The 19,070-nt window shown below is 47.0% G+C and overlaps 5 pseudogenes; all 5 read left to right on the plus strand.

Moving 5' to 3' along the window:
* Window positions 1-10,388: 10,388 nt before the first annotated feature.
* Window positions 10,389-10,507, plus strand: LOC135604546 (5S ribosomal RNA; annotated as a pseudogene).
* Window positions 10,508-10,857: 350 nt separating this feature from the next.
* On the plus strand, window positions 10,858-10,976 carry LOC135603070 (5S ribosomal RNA; annotated as a pseudogene).
* Window positions 10,977-11,326: 350 nt separating this feature from the next.
* On the plus strand, window positions 11,327-11,445 carry LOC135603273 (5S ribosomal RNA; annotated as a pseudogene).
* A 350-nt stretch (window positions 11,446-11,795) lies between these two features.
* Window positions 11,796-11,914, plus strand: LOC135602668 (5S ribosomal RNA; annotated as a pseudogene).
* A 350-nt stretch (window positions 11,915-12,264) lies between these two features.
* LOC135599497 (5S ribosomal RNA) lies at window positions 12,265-12,383 on the plus strand (annotated as a pseudogene).
* The last annotated feature ends 6,687 nt before the right edge of the window (window positions 12,384-19,070 follow it).

The following is a 19,070-nucleotide window of genomic DNA, read 5'->3' on the forward strand; positions in this document are numbered from 1 at the left end:
CGCCCAGCGCTCGGGTGCTGGGCGATGCCACCGCCCAGCCAGGAGGTGTCACCGCCCAGCACTCGCCAGCTAGGCGGTGCCACCGCCTACAGTGTTTTCAGCCCAACTACAGTGTTTTCAGCCACTAGTTGGGCTTCAATCTTGGCTCTCTAGTTCGCTGGTTTAGCTTAATTTTTAGCCTAAACCAACTCTGACTTTGGGCCCAGTTGGCCCCTAACCAGGATATAGGATTATCTCTTAATCCTAATCCTAATTACAAGTGGACTACATAACCAAAACACATCCTAAGCAAATTTTCAACCGCGAACGTCGAGTCTTGTTCCGGCGAGCTTTCCGACGAACTTCTTCCGACGGACTCCCTGCAAGCTCCCAATCTTTGTGATGACTTTTAACGAGTAGCCGAGCCTTCTCGGTGATCTCCGCGAGCCTCCGACGATTTCTTCGGCGAACTTCCGACACGTTCCCGATTTCTTCTCGGATGGTTCCGGCAGCATCTCCGATGATTCTTCGGTCTCTTAAACGTCCATCGAGCTCGACTCCGGTATCCTTGCTTTATGTTTTCTGGTTATCGTAGTTAATCCTGCACACACAAGCAAACACTCTACTCCGATCTAGACAATTATTATAACGCAAATTGACATTCTGTTGCCCGACACGTCATTGGTTGGTGCTTCGTCTGATTCTTCGGTGCATCATCCTCTCTTGCGGCTTGTTGCCCAATCGGCGGTTGACCTCCGCAACCCCGATATCCTTGGCGCAATTTCGCTCTCCTTGGCCCGATGCCCGACGCCCGAAGCCTTCTGCCATCCAATATCCTGACGTGATCTCCTCCGACGCAACGTCAATTCCTCCTGTGTTAATTGTCTAATCCTGATCGAGTAGACCTGTATCACTCAAAATGTAGTCAAACATTTAAACACAATCAATTAGTTTCATCATCAAAATCCGAGATTCAACAGAGTAGAGGTTGCAACTTGGCCGAATAACTCCTGTTTCGAGCATCTCTTTTATAATCCTTTCTATTTCATCCTTCTGGAGATGTGGATACTGATATGGCTGAGCATTTGCGGAAGATTTGCCTGGAAGAATCATTATACAATGATCATGCCGATAGGTAAGAGGTAGGTTGCGCGGTTCGTCAAATATATTTGAAAATTCAGCAAGCAAAGGAAGTAGATTTGGATCTTCAAATTCTGTTGGCTCTCCCTTAGTTTGCTGCTCAAGTTGTACCAAAAAGCCGATGCATGCTTTATGCAAAACATTCTCCATTTGTTGTGTGCAAATCGTTGTTATGTTGCCCCCACGTTTCCCGTGCAATGTCACCTGTTTCTCCTTACTGTAAAATTTCATAATTAGTTTCATAAAATTCCAAGAAATATCACCTAATGTCGTCAACCATTTAATTCTGAGCATGGCCTCATGATTGTTAAGAGGGAGAAGGAAGAAATCTGCAATTATCTCTTGGTCCTGCAGCAATAGTTTCTCCTGCAAGCGCCTATGATCATAATTCAAAATCCGTCCGTCGGTGACCTTAACATCAAACCTGCAGCGATTCTCGATAGGTAATGATATCTGAACAGCAAGCTTACTATTTAGGAAGTTAGTAGTACTGCCCGTGTCAATGAGAACAGTGATTGGTTGTTGTTTGAGAAGGCCTCCAATTTTCATCGTTTGCGGGTTTGAGTAGCTAGCTAGTGTATGTACTGTAACTTCGGTCGGTTGTGGCTCTTCTTCTGCATCTTTTCTTCATGTTCAAGGCTCTCTTTTGGATGTTCAATGACCTCTTCTTCTATCGGTTCAATCATAAGAAGTCCCCCTTTACTACAGCGATGCTCACGGCTCCACGGCTCGTCACAATGCCAACATAACCCCTTCGCATATCGCTCCCGAAGCTCTTCTCTTGTTAACCTCTTTAGTGTAGGGACTTGGTCGACAGTAGGGGGGGCTAAGGGCTTCAATATTACTGGTTGAGGAGAGACCTGTTAGGACTCTAGCTTGGAGAGTCCTAATTGAGAGGGACATTCATGTAAAAATGTTAGGACTCTAGCTAGGAGAGTCCTAATTGAGAGGGACATTCATGTAAAACTGTTAGGACTTTAGCTAGGAGAGTCCTAATTGAGAGGGACATTCTGTTAGGACTCTAGCTAGGAGAGTCCTAATTGAGAGGGACATTCTGTTAGGACTCTAGTTAGGAGAGTCCTAATTGAGAGGGACATTCATGTAGGAGGTTTTTTCTTAGAGAAGAATTAGGAGTTGTAAGGGAATAGGAGTCTTAAGTAGGAGTCCTATTGGGAGTTCGGGTTTAGAAGCCCTATAAATAGCCATGTATTCCTCCTCTTTTCTCAAGGAATAGATGAATCTTTTCTGCAGCCTTTGAGCAGCAACTTGGAGGGAAGAACCCCTATAGAGTTCCAAGGAGGCCGATCCCCTAAAGAGATCAACCCCAAGTTTAGAATCTGCAAGGGTTCTACCACCTGGTATCAGAGCAGCGTTCTTGGCGTCTCGCTGCTCTTTCACAGCCATCCATCAACCCTCCACAACCATCCAAAGCAATTCCCACAATTGCTTAAAAGATCGTCACCGAATTCCGCCATCATCTCCACCACCACGGATCATCCTTTGATCTCCCCGTGAATTGCAACAGGTTCTGGTTTCCTACCTTACTGCTGCTGCAATTTAGTTATCCTTATTCGAAAATCTAAAAAAAAAAAAAAAAAAAAAATCGTTCCTATATTGCTGCATAAACTTTTCGTCACAAAGTTTTCATCTCTACGACGAAAGATACATTGCAGAATTCCAGCCGCATAGCACCATCTGTTTGATCTTGCTACTGTGCTTTTTCTATCCAAATTTCTACAAAATTTTTATGACATCTTTGACACTTCTTAACAGTGGATTTCCCTTTGGTTTCATCAAAAAATTCTCAATATAAACTACTGATCTTTTATGTCCAATCTGCTGCACTTGAATTGCAGAATTCAAGCCGCATAGCACCATCTGTTTGATCTTGCTACTGTGCTTTTTCTATCCAAATTTCTACGAAATTTTTATGACATCTTTGACACTTCCTAACAGTATATTTCCCTTTGGTTTCATCGAAAAATTCTCAATATAAACTACTGATCTTTTATGTCCAATCTGCTGCACTTGAAAATCTATGCTGCAGAAAATTTCAGCTGCATATCGTTGCCTTAACCCATCTATTTGCAATCTTTTTTGAATGAAATTTCTTATAGACTTCATATATCATCTTGGCTTCCATCTAAGATTGATCTATTAAGAAATTCATCTCTAAAAACGATTTTATGTTGCTGCAAATTTTCATCGTAGCCCGCTGAAATGTTTCGACGATAATTCTGCAATTGCAACTTGCACCAATTTCTTTGCTGTTATACTGCCGAAATTTTCTTGATTAAATTAGATATACTTGCTGTCATATAAACTGTGATTGTGCTATCAATTCCCTCCTCAATTCTCTTAAGTTTTTGGTGGAAATTACGTCGAGAAACCGTTGTTTCTTCGACGACAATTCTACTCTTACAAGACAGCACATACTTGCTGCAACTTCCACGGATTTCTGTCAAACTTTTGCTACCATCTACCACAGATCCAAAACTTTCATCCACAGCCCTAAAACTCTACCAAACCACACCCTCAAACTGCACCCAAAATAGCCACAAAACAAGCCTAAACCGTAGCCTACATCCACCAATCCACCAACACTTTCGACCATCACTTCTCTCAACCTATACATGCCTTTAACCCAACAGCAAAAGAGAGATCTTAACATCATTGATTTGGGGCCATATACTATGGCATCTAAGGAGGCAATCAATGCTAAATTCGAAGCCTTGGAGGCGCGAATGGAGGATAAGATTCGGACGCTCTTTACCGAACTCAGATTGGGCCGACCACTAAGCCCGAAGAAATCATATCAAGGAGAGAGCTTTGCCCAATCACACCAAGCCCGAAGAGATGACTTCCAAGAGAGGGGAAGCTCTATGACCAACCCCAACTATCCATGCATGAGAGTGGACTTCCCTAGATGGGAAGAAGGAGACCCGATTGGTTGGATTTCGCACGCGGAGCGATATTTTCGGTACCACAAAACCGCGGATGTATCTATGGTGAAAATTGCAGCTATACATCTTGAAGGGGATGCTATTCAGTGGTTTGACTGGTTTGAACATACTTATGGAGTCCTTTCATGGCGACAATTCAAAGAAGAACTGCTGATTCGCTTCAGACCAACCGATTACGAGAATATTGACGAACAACTAGCAAAGATCCGACAAACCTTCACCATTCAGGAGTACCAAACCAGGTTTGAAAGGTTATCTAATCAAAATCATGATTGGTCTCAAAAACAGCTATTGAGGACCTTCATTGAGGGCTTGAAGCCGGAGATCCGAGGAGAAGTTAAAGCGCGACAACCATACACGCTTATGGCAGCCATTTCTTTCGCACGACATCAAGAGGAGCAATTGAACCATGAAGCTCGAAGGACTAGGGTCACTCGTCAACCAGTAATATTGAAGCCCTCAGCCCCCCCTACTATCGACCAAGTCCCTGCACCAAAGAGGTTAACAGGAGAAGAGCTTCGGGAGCGATATGCGAAGGGGTTATGTTGGCATTGTGACGAGCCGTGGAGCCGTGAGCATCGCTGTAGTAAAGGAGGACTTCTTATGATTGAACCGATAGAAGAAGAGGTCATTGAACATCCAAAAGAGAGCTTTGAACATGAAGAAGAAGATGCAGAAGAAGAGCCACAACCGACCGAAGTTACGGTACATACACTAGCTAGCTACTCAAACCCGCAAACGATGAAAATTGGAGGCCTTCTCAAACAACAACCAATCACTGTTCTCATCGACACGGGCAGTACTACTAACTTCCTAAATAGTAAGCTTGCTGTTCGGATATCATTACCTATCGAGAATCGCTGCAGGTTTGATGTTAAGGTCATCGACGGACGGATTTTGAATTGTGATCATAGGCGCTTGCAGGAGAAACTATTGCTGCAGGACCAAGAGATAATTGCAGATTTCTTCCTTCTCCCTCTTAACAATCATGAGGCCATGCTCAGAATTAAATGGTTGACGACATTAGGTGATATTTCTTGGAATTTTATGAAACTAATTATGAAATTTTACAGTAAGGAGAAACAGGTGACATTGCACGGGAAACGTGGGGGCGACATAACAACGATTTGCACACAACAAATGGAGAATGTTTTGCATAATAAAGCATGCAGCGGCTTTTTGGTAAAACTTGAGCAGCAAACTAAGGGAGAGCCAACAGAATTTGAAGATCCAAATCTACTTCCTTTGCTTACTGAATTTTCAAATATATTTGACGAACCGCGCAACCTACCTCTTACCTGTCGGCATGATCATTGTATAATGATTCTTCCAGGCAAATCTTCAGCAAATGCTTAGCCATATCAGTATCCACATCTCCAGAAGGATGAAATAGAAAGGATTATAAAAGAGATGCTCGAAACAGGAGTTATTCGGCCAAGTTGCAACCTCTACTCTTCGCCGGTGCTACTTGTACGCAAGAAGGACGGAACAAGGCGAATATGTGTTGATTACCGAGCTCTCAATGGCATAATCATCAAGGACAAATACTTTATTCCAATAGTAGATGAATTGCTAGATGAAAGGGAGCACAAATCTTTACAAAGATGGACCTTTGATCCGGGTATCATCAAATACGAGCATGCGAAGAAGACATACGGAAAACCACCTTTTGAACACACAACAACCACGAATTTTTGCTTTCTACAACAAAAGGTGGAATATCTTGGGCATATCATATCAGAGGAAGGTGTGGCAGTGGACCCCTTCAAAATTGGAGCAATGCAAAACTGGCCGACCTCGAGAAACATAAAATTGCTACATGGCTTTCTGGGTTTAACAGGCTACTACCGCAAGTTCATGAAAAACTATGGAAAGATCAGTCCACCACTTACTTCCTTACTAGAAAAAAATGTCTTCCAATGGTTGGACAGAGCCTCCACTGCCTTCGACAAACTTAAGGCAGCCATGACGACGACGCCGGTGCTAACACTACCAGATTTCAACCGACCCTTCATTATTGAGGCCGACACATCTGGAGTCAGAATTGGAGTCATTCTCATGCAAGATGGTCGACCACTCGCATACACTAGCAAGGCATTATCTCCCTCCGATCAAAATATGTCAACATATGATAAGGAGATGCTCGCCATTGTGCGTGCAGCAACGAGGTGGAGATTGTACTTGATCAGGCGATACTTTCAAATCAAGACCGACCATAAAAGCCTAAAATATCTCTTGGAACAGAAGATATCTTCCCCCGAGCAGCAAAAATGGGTAACAAAACTTCTTGGATTTGATTTTGAAATAACTTACAAAAAGGGGAAAGAGAATGTTCTTGCAGATGCGCTTTCGCAGCTACCCGAGCAAGTTGAAGTTTCGACCGTTTCACTTCCGACCAGCGACTTCCTTGAGGATATTAAGATGGAATGGCAAGAAGATTCAGATACTAGTAAGATTATAAAAAAATTGGAGGAAGCACCAAGCCCCATGGCTCATTACAATTGGGACTCAAAAGAATTACACTATAAGGGACGCATTGTGCTTGTGACAAATTCTACTTGCATCTTCAATAGCAGATTTTGGACAAAGTTATTCTATATGCAGGGTACTAAATTGAAAAGGAGTACGACATATCACCCACAAACCAACAGCCAACCGGAAGTTTTAAACAGGTGCTTGGAGACAGCCCAAAGCCACCCACCAAATATGACTACCCAAAGAGAACTCCAGACCCAGCCAAGTGCCATTATTGATCGACGGATCGTGACTCGACGACGACGACCCACTAATGAAGTGCTAATACAGTGGGCGAACCTACCAAAAGAAGATGCCACTTGGGAGAACTATGACGACTTGAAGATCAAATTCCCAGAATTCATGAATCATCAGCCTCGAGGACAAGGCTGATTTGAAGAGGGCGGGTCTGTTAGGACTCTAGCTTGGAGAGTCCTAATTGAGAGGGACATTCATGTAAAAATGTTAGGACTCTAGCTAGGAGAGTCCTAATTGAGAGGGACATTCATGTAAAACTGTTAGGACTTTAGCTAGGAGAGTCCTAATTGAGAGGGACATTCTGTTAGGACTCTAGCTAGGAGAGTCCTAATTGAGAGGGACATTCTGTTAGGACTCTAGTTAGGAGAGTCCTAATTGAGAGGGGCATTCATGTAGGAGGTTTTTTCTTAGAGAAGAATTAGGAGTTGTAAGGGAATAGGAGTCTTGAGTAGGAGTCCTATTAGGAGTTGGTTAGAAGTAAGAGTCTTAAGTAGGAGTCCTATTGGGAGTTCGGGTTTAGAAGCCCTATAAATAGCCATGTATTCCTCCTCTTTTCTCAAGGAATAGATGAATCTTTTCTGCAGCCTTTGAGCAGCAACTTGGAGGGAGGAACCCCTATAGAGTTCCAAGGAGGCCGATCCCCTAAAGAGATCAACCCCAAGTTTAGAATCTGCAAGGGTTCTACCAAGACCCTAGTCCTCCGAGCTTCATGGTTTAATTGCTCCTCTTGATGTCGTGCGAAAGAGATGGCTGCCATAAGCGTATACGGTTGTCACGCTTTAACTTCTCCTCGGATCTCCGGCTTCAAGCCCTCAATGAAGGTCTTCAATAGCTGTTTTTGAGACCAATCACAAGTTTGATTAGATAACCTTTCAAACCTGGTTTGGTACTCCTGAATGGTGGAGGTTTGTCGGATCTTTGCTAGTTGTTCGTCAATATTCTCGTAATCGGTTGGTCTGAAGCGAATCAGCAGTCCTTCTTTGAATTGTCGCCATGAAAGGACTCCATAAGTATGTTCAAACCAATCAAACCACTGTATAGCATCCCCTTCAAGATGTATAGCTGCAATTTTCACCATAGATGCATCCGCGGTTTTGTGGTACCGAAAATATCGCTCCGCGTGCAAGATCCAACCAATCGGGTCTCCCTATTCCCATCTAGGGAAGTCCACCCTTATGCGTGGATAGTTGGGATCGATCATAGAGCCTCCCCTCCCTTGGAACTCATCTCTTCGGGCCTGGTGCGATTGGGCAAAGCTCTCTCCATGATATGATTTTTTCGGGCTTAGTAGTCGGCCCAATCTGAGTTCGGTAAAGAGCGTCCGAATCTTATCCTCCATTCGCGCCTCCAAGGCTTCGAATTTAGCATCGATTGCCTCCTTAGATGCCATAGTATATACCTCCAAATCTATGATATTAAGATCTCTCTTTTGTTGTCAGGTTAAAGGCATGTATAGGTTGAGAGAAGTGATGGTCGAAAGGGTTGGTGGATCGGTGGATGTAGGCTACGATTTAGGCTTGTTTTGTGACTGTTTTGGGTGCAGTTTGAGGGTGTGGTTTGGTAGAGTTTTAGGGCTGTGGATGAAAGTTTTGGATCTGTGGTAGATGGTAGCAAAGGTTTGACAGAAATCCGTGGAAGTTGCAGCAAGTATGTGCTGTCTTGTAAGAGTAGAATTGTCGTCGAAGAAACAATGGTTTCTCGACGTAATTTCCACCAAAAACTTGAGAGAATTGACGAGGGAATTGATAGCAAAATCACAGTTTATATGACAGCAAGGATATCTAATTTAATCAAGAAAATCTTGGCAGTATAACAGCAAGGAAATTGGTGCAAGTTGCAATTGCAGAATTGTCGTCGAAAAATTTCAGCGGGTTACGATGAAAATTTGTAGCAACATAAAATCGTTTTTAGAGATGAATTTCTTAATAGATCAATCTTAGATGGAATCCAAGATGATCTATGAAGTGTATAAGAAATTTCATTCAAAAAAGATTGCAAATAGATGGGTTAAGGCAACGATATGCAGCTGAAATTTTCTGTAGCATAGATTTTCAAGTGCAGCAGATTGGACATAAAAGATCAGTAGTTTATATTAAGAATTTTTCGATAAAACCAAAAGGAAATCTACTGTTAGGAAGTGTCAAAGATGTCATAAAAATTTCGTAGAAATTTGGATAGAAAAAGCACAGTAGCAAGATCAAACAGATGGTGCTATGCGGCTTGAATTCTGCAATTCAAGTGCAGCAGATTGGACATAAAAGATCAGTAGTTTATATTGAGAATTTTTTGATGAAACCAAAGGGAAGTCCACTGTTAGGAAGTGTCAAAGATGTCATAAAAATTTCGTAGAAATTTGGATAGAAAAAGCACAGTAGCAAGATCAAACAGATGGTGCTATGCGGTTGGAATTCTGCAATGTATCTTTCGTCGTAGAGATGAAAACTTTGTGACGAAAAGTTTATGTAGCAATATAGGAACGATTTTTTTTTTTTTTTTTTGGATTTTCGAATAAGGATAACTAAATTGCAGCAGCAGTAAGGTAGGAAACCAGAACCTGTTGCAATTCACGGGGAGATCAAAGGATGATCCGCGGTGGTGGAGATGATGGTGGAATTCGGTGACGATCTTTTAAGCAATTGTGGGAATTGCTTTGGATGGTTGTAGAGGGTTGATGGATGGCTGTGGAAGGGCAGCGAGACGCCAAGAATGCTGCTCTGATACCAGGTGTTAGAACCCTTGCAGATTCTAAACTTGGGGTTGATCTCTTTAGGGGATCGGCTTCCTTGGAACTCTATAGGGGTTCCTCCCTCCAAGTTGCTGCTCAAAGGCTGCAGAAAATATTCATCTATTGCTTAAGAAAAGAGAAGGAATACATGGCTATTTATAGGGCTTCTAAACCCTAACTCCTAATAGGACTCCTACTTAAGACTCTTACTTCTAACCAACTCCTAATAGGACTCCTACTCAAGACTCCTATTCCCTTACAACTCCTAATTCTTCTCTAAGAAAAAACCTCCTACATGAATGCCCCTCACAATTAGGACTCTCCTAGCTAGAGTCCTAACAGAATGTCCCTCTCAATTAGGACTCTCCTAGCTAGAGTCCTAACATTTTTACATGATTGTCCCTCTCAATTAGGACTCTCCAAGCTAGAGTCCTAACAGAAGTCCTCGTGTTGCAGTCCTTTTTGCGTCCCGAGATATGAAACATCTCCCGTAGACCTCCGAGATGATTGTTTTGGGGCTCGGAATTTGCCGTGACAGCTACGCAGTCAGTATCGTGGGGCTCGGAGAGAGCTTTCCGGATTGGGGTCGCAATAGCGATTCCGAGATCGTTCTAGAAAGTGCCGATGGTTTCGACGCGCGCTTGCCGTGACCAATATGCAGTCGTTAGGCTAGGGATCGGAGAGAGCTTGCAATAGGGATTTCGTGAACGTTCGAGAAAGCGCCGAAGGTTTCGTGACGGGCAAGAGGCTCCGGGCGTTGATGCGCCGGCTACGACGTGCACATAGGCGAGGGACGAAGCATGCGAAACCGGTGCGATAATGCCAGCACTAAATAACTGGATCCCATCAGAACTCCGAAGTTAAGCGTGAATTAGAGAGAGTAGTACTAGGATGGTTGACCCCCTGGGAAGTCCTCGTGTTGCACTCCTTTTTGCGTCCCGAGATATGAAACATCTCCCGTAGACCTCCGAGACGATTGTTTTGGGGCTCGGAATTTGCCGTGACCGCTACGCAGTCAGTATCGTGGGGCTCGAAGAGAGCTTTCTGGATTGGGGTCGCAATAGCGATTCCGAGATCGTTCTAGAAAGTGCCGATGGTTTCGACGCGCGCTTGCCGTGACCGATATGCAGTCGTTAGGCTAGGGCTCGGAGAGAGCTTGCAATAGGGATTTCGTGAACGTTCGAGAAAGCGCCGAAGGTTTCGTGACGGGCAAGAGGCTCCGGACGTTGATGCGCCGGCTGCGACGTGCACATAGGCGAGGGACGAAGCACGCGAAACGGGTGCGATAATGCCAGCACTAAATAACCGGATCCCATCAGAACTCCGAAGTTAAGCGTGAATTAGAGAGAGTAGTACTAGGATGGGTGACCCCCTGGGAAGTCCTCGTGTTGCACTCCTTTTTGCGTCCCGAGTTATGAAACATCTCCCGTAGACCTCCGAGACGATTGTTTTGGGGCTCGGAATTTGCCGTGACCGCTACGCAGTCAGTATCGTGGGGCTCGGAGAGAGCTTTCCGGATTGGGGTCGCAATAGCGATTCCGAGATCGTTCTAGAAAGTGCCGATGGTTTCGACGCGCGCTTGCCATGACCGATATGCAGTCGTTAAGCTAGGGCTCGGAGAGAGCTTGCAATAGGGATTTTGTGAACGTTCGAGAAAGCGCCGAAGGTTTCGTGACGGGCAAGAGGCTCCGGACGTTGATGCGCCGGCTGCGACGTGCACATAGGCGAGGGACGAAGCACGCGAAACGGGTGCGATAATGCCAGCACTAAATAACCGGATCCCATCAGAACTCCGAAGTTAAGCGTGAATTAGAGAGAGTAGTACTAGGATGGGTGACCCCCTGAGAAGTCCTCGTGTTGCACTCCTTTTTGCGTCCCGAGATATGAAACATCTCCCGTAGACCTCCGAGACGATTGTTTTGGGTCTCGGAATTTGCCGTGACTGCTACGCAGTCAGTATCGTGGGGCTCGGAGAGAGCTTTCCGGATTGGGGTCGCAATAGCGATTCCGAGATCGTTCTAGAAAGTGTCGATGGTTTCGACTCGCACTTGCCGTGACCGATACGCAGTTGTTGGGCTAGGGCTCGGAGAGAGCTTGCAATAGGGATTTCATGAACGTTCGAGAAAGCGCCGACAGTTTCGTGACGGGCAAGAGGCTCCGGACGTTGATGCGCCGGCTGCGACGTGCACATTGGCGAGGGACGAAGCACGCGAAACGGGTGCGATAATGCCAGCACTAAAGCACCGGAGCCCATCAGAACTCCGAAGTTAAGCGTGAATTAGAGAGAGTAGTACTATGATGGGTGACCCCCTGGGAAGTCCTCGTGTTGCACTCCTTTTTGCGTCCCGAGATACGAAACATCTCCCGTAGACCTCCGAGACGATTGTTTTGGGGCTCGGAATTTGCCGTGACCGCTACGCTGTCAGTATCGTGGGGCTCGGAGAGAGCTTTCTGGATTGGGGTCGCAATAGCGATTCCGAGATCGTTCTAGAAAGTGCCGATGGTTTCGACACGCGCTTGCCGTGACCGATACACAGTCGTTGTGCTAGGGCTCGGAGAGAGCTTGCAATAGGGATTTCTTGAACGTTCGAGAAAGCGCCGACGGTTTCGTGACGGGCAATAGGCTCCGGACGTTGATGCGCCGGCCGCGACGTGCACATCGGCGAGGGACGAAGCACGCGAAAAGGGTACGATAATGCCAGCACTAAAGCACCGGATCCCATCAGAAATCCAAAGTTAAGCATGATTTAGAGAGAGTAGAACTAGGATGGGTGACCCCCTGGGAAGTCCTCGTGTTGCACTCATTTTTGCGTCCTGAGATACGAAACATCTCCCGTAGACCTCCGAGACGATTGTTTTGGGGCTCGGAATTTGCCTTGACCGCTACGCAGTCAGTATCGTAGGGCTCGGAGAGAGCTTTCCGGATTGGGGTCGCAATAGCGATTCCGAGATCGTTCTAGAAAGTGCCGATGGTTTCGAAGCGCGCTTGCCGTGACCGATAGGCGGTCGTTGGGCTAGGGCTCGGAGAGAGCTTGCAATAGGGATTTCATGAACGTTCGAGAAAGCGCCGACGGTTTCGTGACGGGCAAGAGGTTCCGGACGTTTATGTGCCGGCCGCGACGTGCACATAGGCGAGGGACGAAGCACACGAAAAGGGTGCGATAATGCCAGCACTAAAGCACCGGATCCCATCAGAACTCCGAAGTTAAGCGTGATTTAGAGAGAGTAGTACTAGGATGGGTGACCCCCTGGGATGTGTTAGGATCGGAGCGGCACTAAGAGGGGGGTGAATTAGTGCAGCGGATTAAAACTTCGATTTTAACAAAATCTTTCGTACGATAAGAACGGAACTTGAAAAGTTTAACTTGAAAGTGTATTCTTAAAATTGCGCAGCAAGGGTAATAAGGAACTAAAGCAGTAAGAAGATTTGCAGTAATGTAAATGACAATAATAAAATGCAAACCAGAGATTACGCCGATTTTTAGAGTGGTTCGGTCAAATGACCTACTCCACTTGCGATGCCCCTCTTCGATGAGGCTCCCACCTTCCACTAGCAAATCTCTTGAAATGGAAGGGTAAACACCCCTCTTACAACCTTTTACAAGCAGCTCAACCTCTTACAAATTTTCAATAAGAAAGAAGGAGGAGAACTCTCTAGCAAATTGAAAACAAGACTTGCTAAGACTTTCTAAGACTTTTCTCTCAATCAAAATGCTTCTCAAAAGTTGTAACCTCAGCTGAGATTTGAGGGGTATTTATAGGCCTCAAGAGGATTCAAATTTTGGGCTCCAAAATTTGAATTCTCTTAGGGTTCCTGGTGCTGGAGGTGCCACCGCCCAGCCAGGCGGTGCCACCGCCCAGCACTCGGGTGCTGGACGGTGCAACCGCCTAGCACTCGGGTGCTGGACGGTGCAACCGCCCAGTCAAGGAGGTGTCACCGCCCAGCACTCGGGTGCTAGGCGGTTTCACCGCCCAGCCAAGCGGTGCCACCGCTTGGCTCTCCAATTCATTTGTTTGGCTTAATTTTAGCCCAAACCAAATCTGACTTTGGGCCCAGTTGGCCCCTAACCAGAATATAGGATTATCTCTTAATCCTAATCCTAATTACAGGTGAACTACATAACACAAAAAAAAACATCCTAAGCAAGTTTTTTAACCGCGAACGTCGAGTCTTGTTCCGGCGAGCTTTCCGACGAACTTCTTCCGACGGACTCCCTGCAAGCTCCCAATCTTTGTGATGACTTTAACGAGTAGCCGAGCCTTCTCGGTGATCTCCGCGAGCCTCCGACGATTTCTTCGACGAACTTCCGACACGTTCCCGATTTCTTCTCGGTTGGTTCCGGCAGCATCTCCGATGATTCTTCGGTCTCTTAAACGTCCATCGAGCTCGACTCCGGTATCCTTGCTTTATGTTTTCTGGTTATCGTAGTTAATCCTGCACACTTAACTCAATAATATGGATTAGATCAATTAACCCACCAATTTATTATATCATCAAAATCTGAGATTCAACAATCTCCCCCTTTTTGATGATGACAATCAATTGATGACGGAGTTAAACATAACTCCCCCTATCTATATGTCATATTATGAGAAGATAAAAAACCCGATAAGTTCTAATCGTAGAACTCATCGTTATCCTCATTAAACAATAGTAAGTACGAAACTTCGATGAAAATCATAAGTTAAATGATAAGGGACGAATTTTGCTACGACAGAAGATAAAGATTTTCAATATAAATTTCATGATATCAATCTTGTGATATTTTCAAGGATTTGCAAGTCATATAAGACATTCATATCACACAAGTTTTTGTAATTCATATTAGTCATGCTATCGTTCTGGTGTAAGTCATCACTTCTCCCCCTTTGTCATCAACAAAAAGAGACAAGCCAGCTAATTGATGATCATAGAAAAAGGTTTAGCATTTATCAAAGTTCATCATTCAAATTTGCCAGAAATAGTTTATCCAAAAGACATCATCATCTATGCAGATTAAGACAGTAGTTATCTAAAAGGAAAGATCAGTTATCGTTCAATCGATGACAAACTTGAACTTGTTGTTAAAAGCAAACAGAACAGAATAAAAAGATACATCAATTTAATCCTTAGGAGGTAATCCACAGTGCTGATACATGATATCTATTTTTTCATTCATCTGTCGTAGTGTCTTCAAAATTTCAACTTGTTGATTCTGAATTTGTTCTTGCTGTGATTTGATCTGAGATAGCTCCGTCATAATGATATCTTCAGAGGAGGAAACAGGAGCTGAAGGTGCTGCGCCAAAGGGACTAGGAGGAGGAGATTCATTTCCCATAAGAATTGGTGTTTCGGGTTGTTCTATTGGTGTAGGAATTGGATCCGTCCTTCTAGGCTGCCTAACCCATATGCCATTGCTAAAAGTGCACCTAAGTCTTTTCAGCAGGTTTTTATTTATTATGTTATATCGATCATTTTGAATAGATTCTTCATCGGGTGGAATGCAAATGTCATAGGCATGAAGAATTCTAGTGATTAACCTCCCATATGGCAATATAGTTGTTACGATAAGTAACTTTTTTAGCCGTGGCCTCGGGGCCGACGCGGCTTGTTCGGGTCCGGATGACGGGGATCTTTCTGGGGGCGCTCCTCGGGGTCTCCCGGCAGCCGAGCTCGGTGGTTCGGGTCGGGAGGTCGGGTCGGTAAGTCGGGTCTTCCCGGTGGTTCGGGTCGGGAGGTCGGGTCTTCTCGGTGGTTCGGGTCGGGAGGTCGGGAAGAAGCTCCGCCACAGCATCAGGAAGAGGCGACACCGTCTCGCACCTGCACACAGGTCGGGCCGGGGTGCTCGACCCGACCCCTCCGACGATCAAGTTAGAGAAAGATGTGGAGGGGGTTTAGGAGGAGGAGAAACCTCCGTCTGTTGAGTGTGTGATCCCCCCTTTTGCCAAGGGCTCGGGGGTATTTATAGAGGAGGTTTGATGTTACCTGATGTAGCTTTCTGCAGGGCAGGACTGTACCTTTGGTTGCGTGGGAGGCCGAGCTGCTGCAGGGTATGGCGAGCCTCGGGCAGTGTGTTGCTTAGGGGGATGGCGTGTCACATTGCCATTTTTGTCCATATCATATGCCCCCCCCGAAAGGAGCTATGCGTCGGTTTTTGTATGCAGGGAGTCCGATGCATGGCTTCTTACTTCAAGTCGGTTGTTCCTGCGGATCCGAGGGGCATGACGCAGACGGGTTGGTCGCGCGAACGCGTCTCGAGCAGCACGAGGCCGAGTTGCGCAATTCAGACAAGAAGCCCAGCAGAGTTGTACTCGGGAGAAATGGAGCCGATGAGGGTCGAGGAGTTCGGCACGGGCAGGCTGGCCGCACAAACGTATCTCGAGGTTTATGGAGCCGAGGGGCACGACGCAGGCGTACTGGCGGCACTGGTCTGTCTCGGGAACATGGAGCCAAGGAGCACGACGCAGGCGGTCTGGTCGCGCAGGTGTGTCTCGGGGATGATGGAAGCGAGGAGCACGACGCAGGCGGGCAGGCCGCGCAGGTGTGGTCTCGGTCATCATGCTGCCGAGGAGCACGACGCAGGCGAGCAGACCGCGCAGGCGTGGTCGCGAGGGCCATGCGGCCGAGTAGCACGATCAGGCGGGCAGGACACGAGGACGTGGCCTCGGGCACCACGCGGCCGAGGAACACGACAGGCGGTCGGGCCGCGCCGAGGTGGGTCTTGGCAGAGATTTGGCCGAGGTGCTCGGTGCAGGCAGGTTGCGACCGAGGAGGCCTCGGGCATTATGCGACCGAGGTGGTGGCCTCGAGCATTAAGCGACCGAGGAGGCCTCGGGCATTATGCGACCGAGGTGGTGGCCTCGGCAAGCATGGAGCCGAGGCATTCGGCGCAGGCAAGCCGCGGCCGAGGGGTGTGAACCAGGTGGATAGGGCCGTGGAGTTCGGCGCGGGCAGGCTGTAATATCCCTCGCTTTTGAAAATTATTAATAAAAATTTATTTATAAATCAGAGGACCTATATGTAAATATGGAAATTTCAAGGACTAAACTGTTAAGTTGTAAAAAGAAGAAAATAAAGAAAACCGAAAATTCGGTTTTATCCCACCGCCTCCCACGCTCTCTCTGTTTCTCGAAGAAACAGAGAGAAGCGGTGGGGCGTGGGGAGAAGAAGAAGAGAAGTAGAGGGAGAAGAGAAGAAGAGGGAAAAGAAGAGAGGAAGAAGAGGAAGAAGAGGGAGAAGAGAAGAAAAGAAGTAGAAGAGAGGGAAGATGGAGAGGAGAAAGAGAGGCAGCTGCAGCACCTCTGTTTCCCGCAGGTGGAAAGAGAGGAGAGGATGTGTGGGGCGTTGAGGATGAAAAGGGAAGAAGAAGAAGAAGAAGAAGAAGAAGAAGAAGAAGAGAGGAGGATAGCTGCGGTAAGGCTGCAGCGAGGAGATGTGTGGCCTTGGGGAGGAAAAGGGAAGAGGAGAAGAGGAGAAGGAGAAGAAGAGGGAAAAGAGAGGGAAGACGGAGAGGAGCGAGAGGTGGCAGCAGCTAGGGCTGCAGCACCTCTGTTTCCTGCAGGTGGAAACAGAGGAGACGTGTGGGGTGTCGGGTAGGAGAAGAGCAGAAGAAGAAGAAGAGGAAGAGAAGAAGAAGAGGAAGCAGGAGAAGAGGTTGTGATACCTCTGTTCCCTGCAGAGGAAACAGAGGAGAGGGTGTGGGTGACGCCGGGAAGAAGAAGGGGAGGAAGGAGAAGAAGAGAAGAAGAAGAAAGGAAGGAGAAGGAAGAGGAGAAGGGAAAGAAGTACGGCTGCGGCTGTGGCAGCTGCAGCTATGGCAGGGAAAGAGGAAGAGAAAGGAAGAAGGGAAGGAGAGGAAGAAGAGAAGGGAAAGAAGGGGCTGCGGCTGCGGCGATGGCAGCTACAGTTGGTAGAGAAGAAGGAGAGGAAGATGAGCAGGGGAGGAAGAAGAGGCTGTGGCCGCGGCTGAGGCTGCGACTGCAGCAGTGCATCTGGGAAAGAAGAGGAGGAAAGGAAGAAGAAGAGAAAGGAAAAGGGAAGAAGAGAGGAAGAGGAGAAGGAGAGGCAGCTGTGGCAGTGGCAGCTGCAGCTGGAAGAGAAGGAGAGGAAATAGAGCAGGGGAGAAAGAAGAGGAAGCGGTGGGGCGTGGGGAGAAGAAGAAGAGAAGTAGAGGGAGAAGAGAAGAAGAGGGAAAAGAAGAGAGGAAGAAGAGGAAGAAGAGGGAGAAGAGAAGAAAAGAAGTAGAAGAGAGGGAAGATGGAGAGGAGAAAGAGAGGCAGCTGCAGCACCTCTGTTTCCCGCAGGTGGAAAGAGAGGAGAGGATGTGTGGGGCGTTGAGGATGAAAAGGGAAGAAGAAGAAGAAGAAGAAGAAGAAGAAGAAGAAGAGAGGAGGATAGCTGCGGTAAGGCTGCAGCGAGGAGATGTGTGGCCTTGGGGAGGAAAAGGGAAGAGGAGAAGAAGAGAAGGAGAAGAAGAGGGAAAAGAGAGGGAAGACGGAGAGGAGCGAGAGGTGGCAGCAGCTAGGGCTGCAGCACCTCTGTTTCCTGCAGGTGGAAACAGAGGAGACGTGTGGGGTGTCGGGTAGGAGAAGAGCAGAAGAAGAAGAAGAGGAAGAGAAGAAGAAGAGGAAGCAGGAGAAGAGGTTGTGATACCTCTGTTCCCTGCAGAGGAAACAGAGGAGAGGGTGTGGGTGACGCCGGGAAGAAGAAGGGGAGGAAGGAGAAGAAGAGAAGAAGAAGAAAGGAAGGAGAAGGAAGAGGAGAAGGGAAAGAAGTACGGCTGCGGCTGTGGCAGCTGCAGCTATGGCAGGGAAAGAGGAAGAGAAAGGAAGAAGGGAAGGAGAGGAAGAAGAGAAGGGAAAGAAGGGGCTGCGGCTGCGGCGATGGCAGCTACAGTTGGTAGAGAAGAAGGAGAGGAAGATGAGCAGGGGAGGAAGAAGAGGCTGTGGCCGCGGCTGAGGCTGCGACTGCAGCAGTGCATCTGGGAAAGAAGAGGAGGAAAGGAAGAAGAAGAGAAAGGAAAAGGGAAGAAGAGAGGAAGAGGAGAAGGAGAGGCAGCTGTGGCAGTGGCAGCTGCAGCTGGAAGAGAAGGAGAGGAAATAGAGCAGGGGAGAAAGAAGAGGTTGCGGCTGTGGTGGCTGCGGCCATGGTTGCGACTGCGACTGCGGCAGTTGCAGCTGGGAAAGAAAAGAAAGGAAAGGGGGAAAAAGGGGCTGCGGACGGGATTGCGGCCGCAGCGGCAACGACTGCGTATGCAGCAGTTATGTCTGCGAGAGAAGGGAGGAAGGAAGGTAGTGCGGTGGAAGGGGCTACGATTGTGGCAGCGGCAGCGGCGGCGGCGGCTGTGGCAGCTGCGTTTAGGAAAGAAAAAGAAGGAATGAGAGTAAGAGAGAGCAGGTGATTGTGCCTCGATGTTCGGCATGTGGTGTAGTTGCGAAGAAAGGAAGAAAATGAGAGCACAAAACGAAACAGAGAGAGAACGCGGAGGAAAAGTAGAAAAAGGATTCGAGCG

Source organism: Musa acuminata, chromosome BXJ2-1 (assembly GCF_036884655.1).
Source record: "Musa acuminata AAA Group cultivar baxijiao chromosome BXJ2-1, Cavendish_Baxijiao_AAA, whole genome shotgun sequence".
Lineage (NCBI taxonomy): Eukaryota > Viridiplantae > Streptophyta > Magnoliopsida > Zingiberales > Musaceae > Musa > Musa acuminata.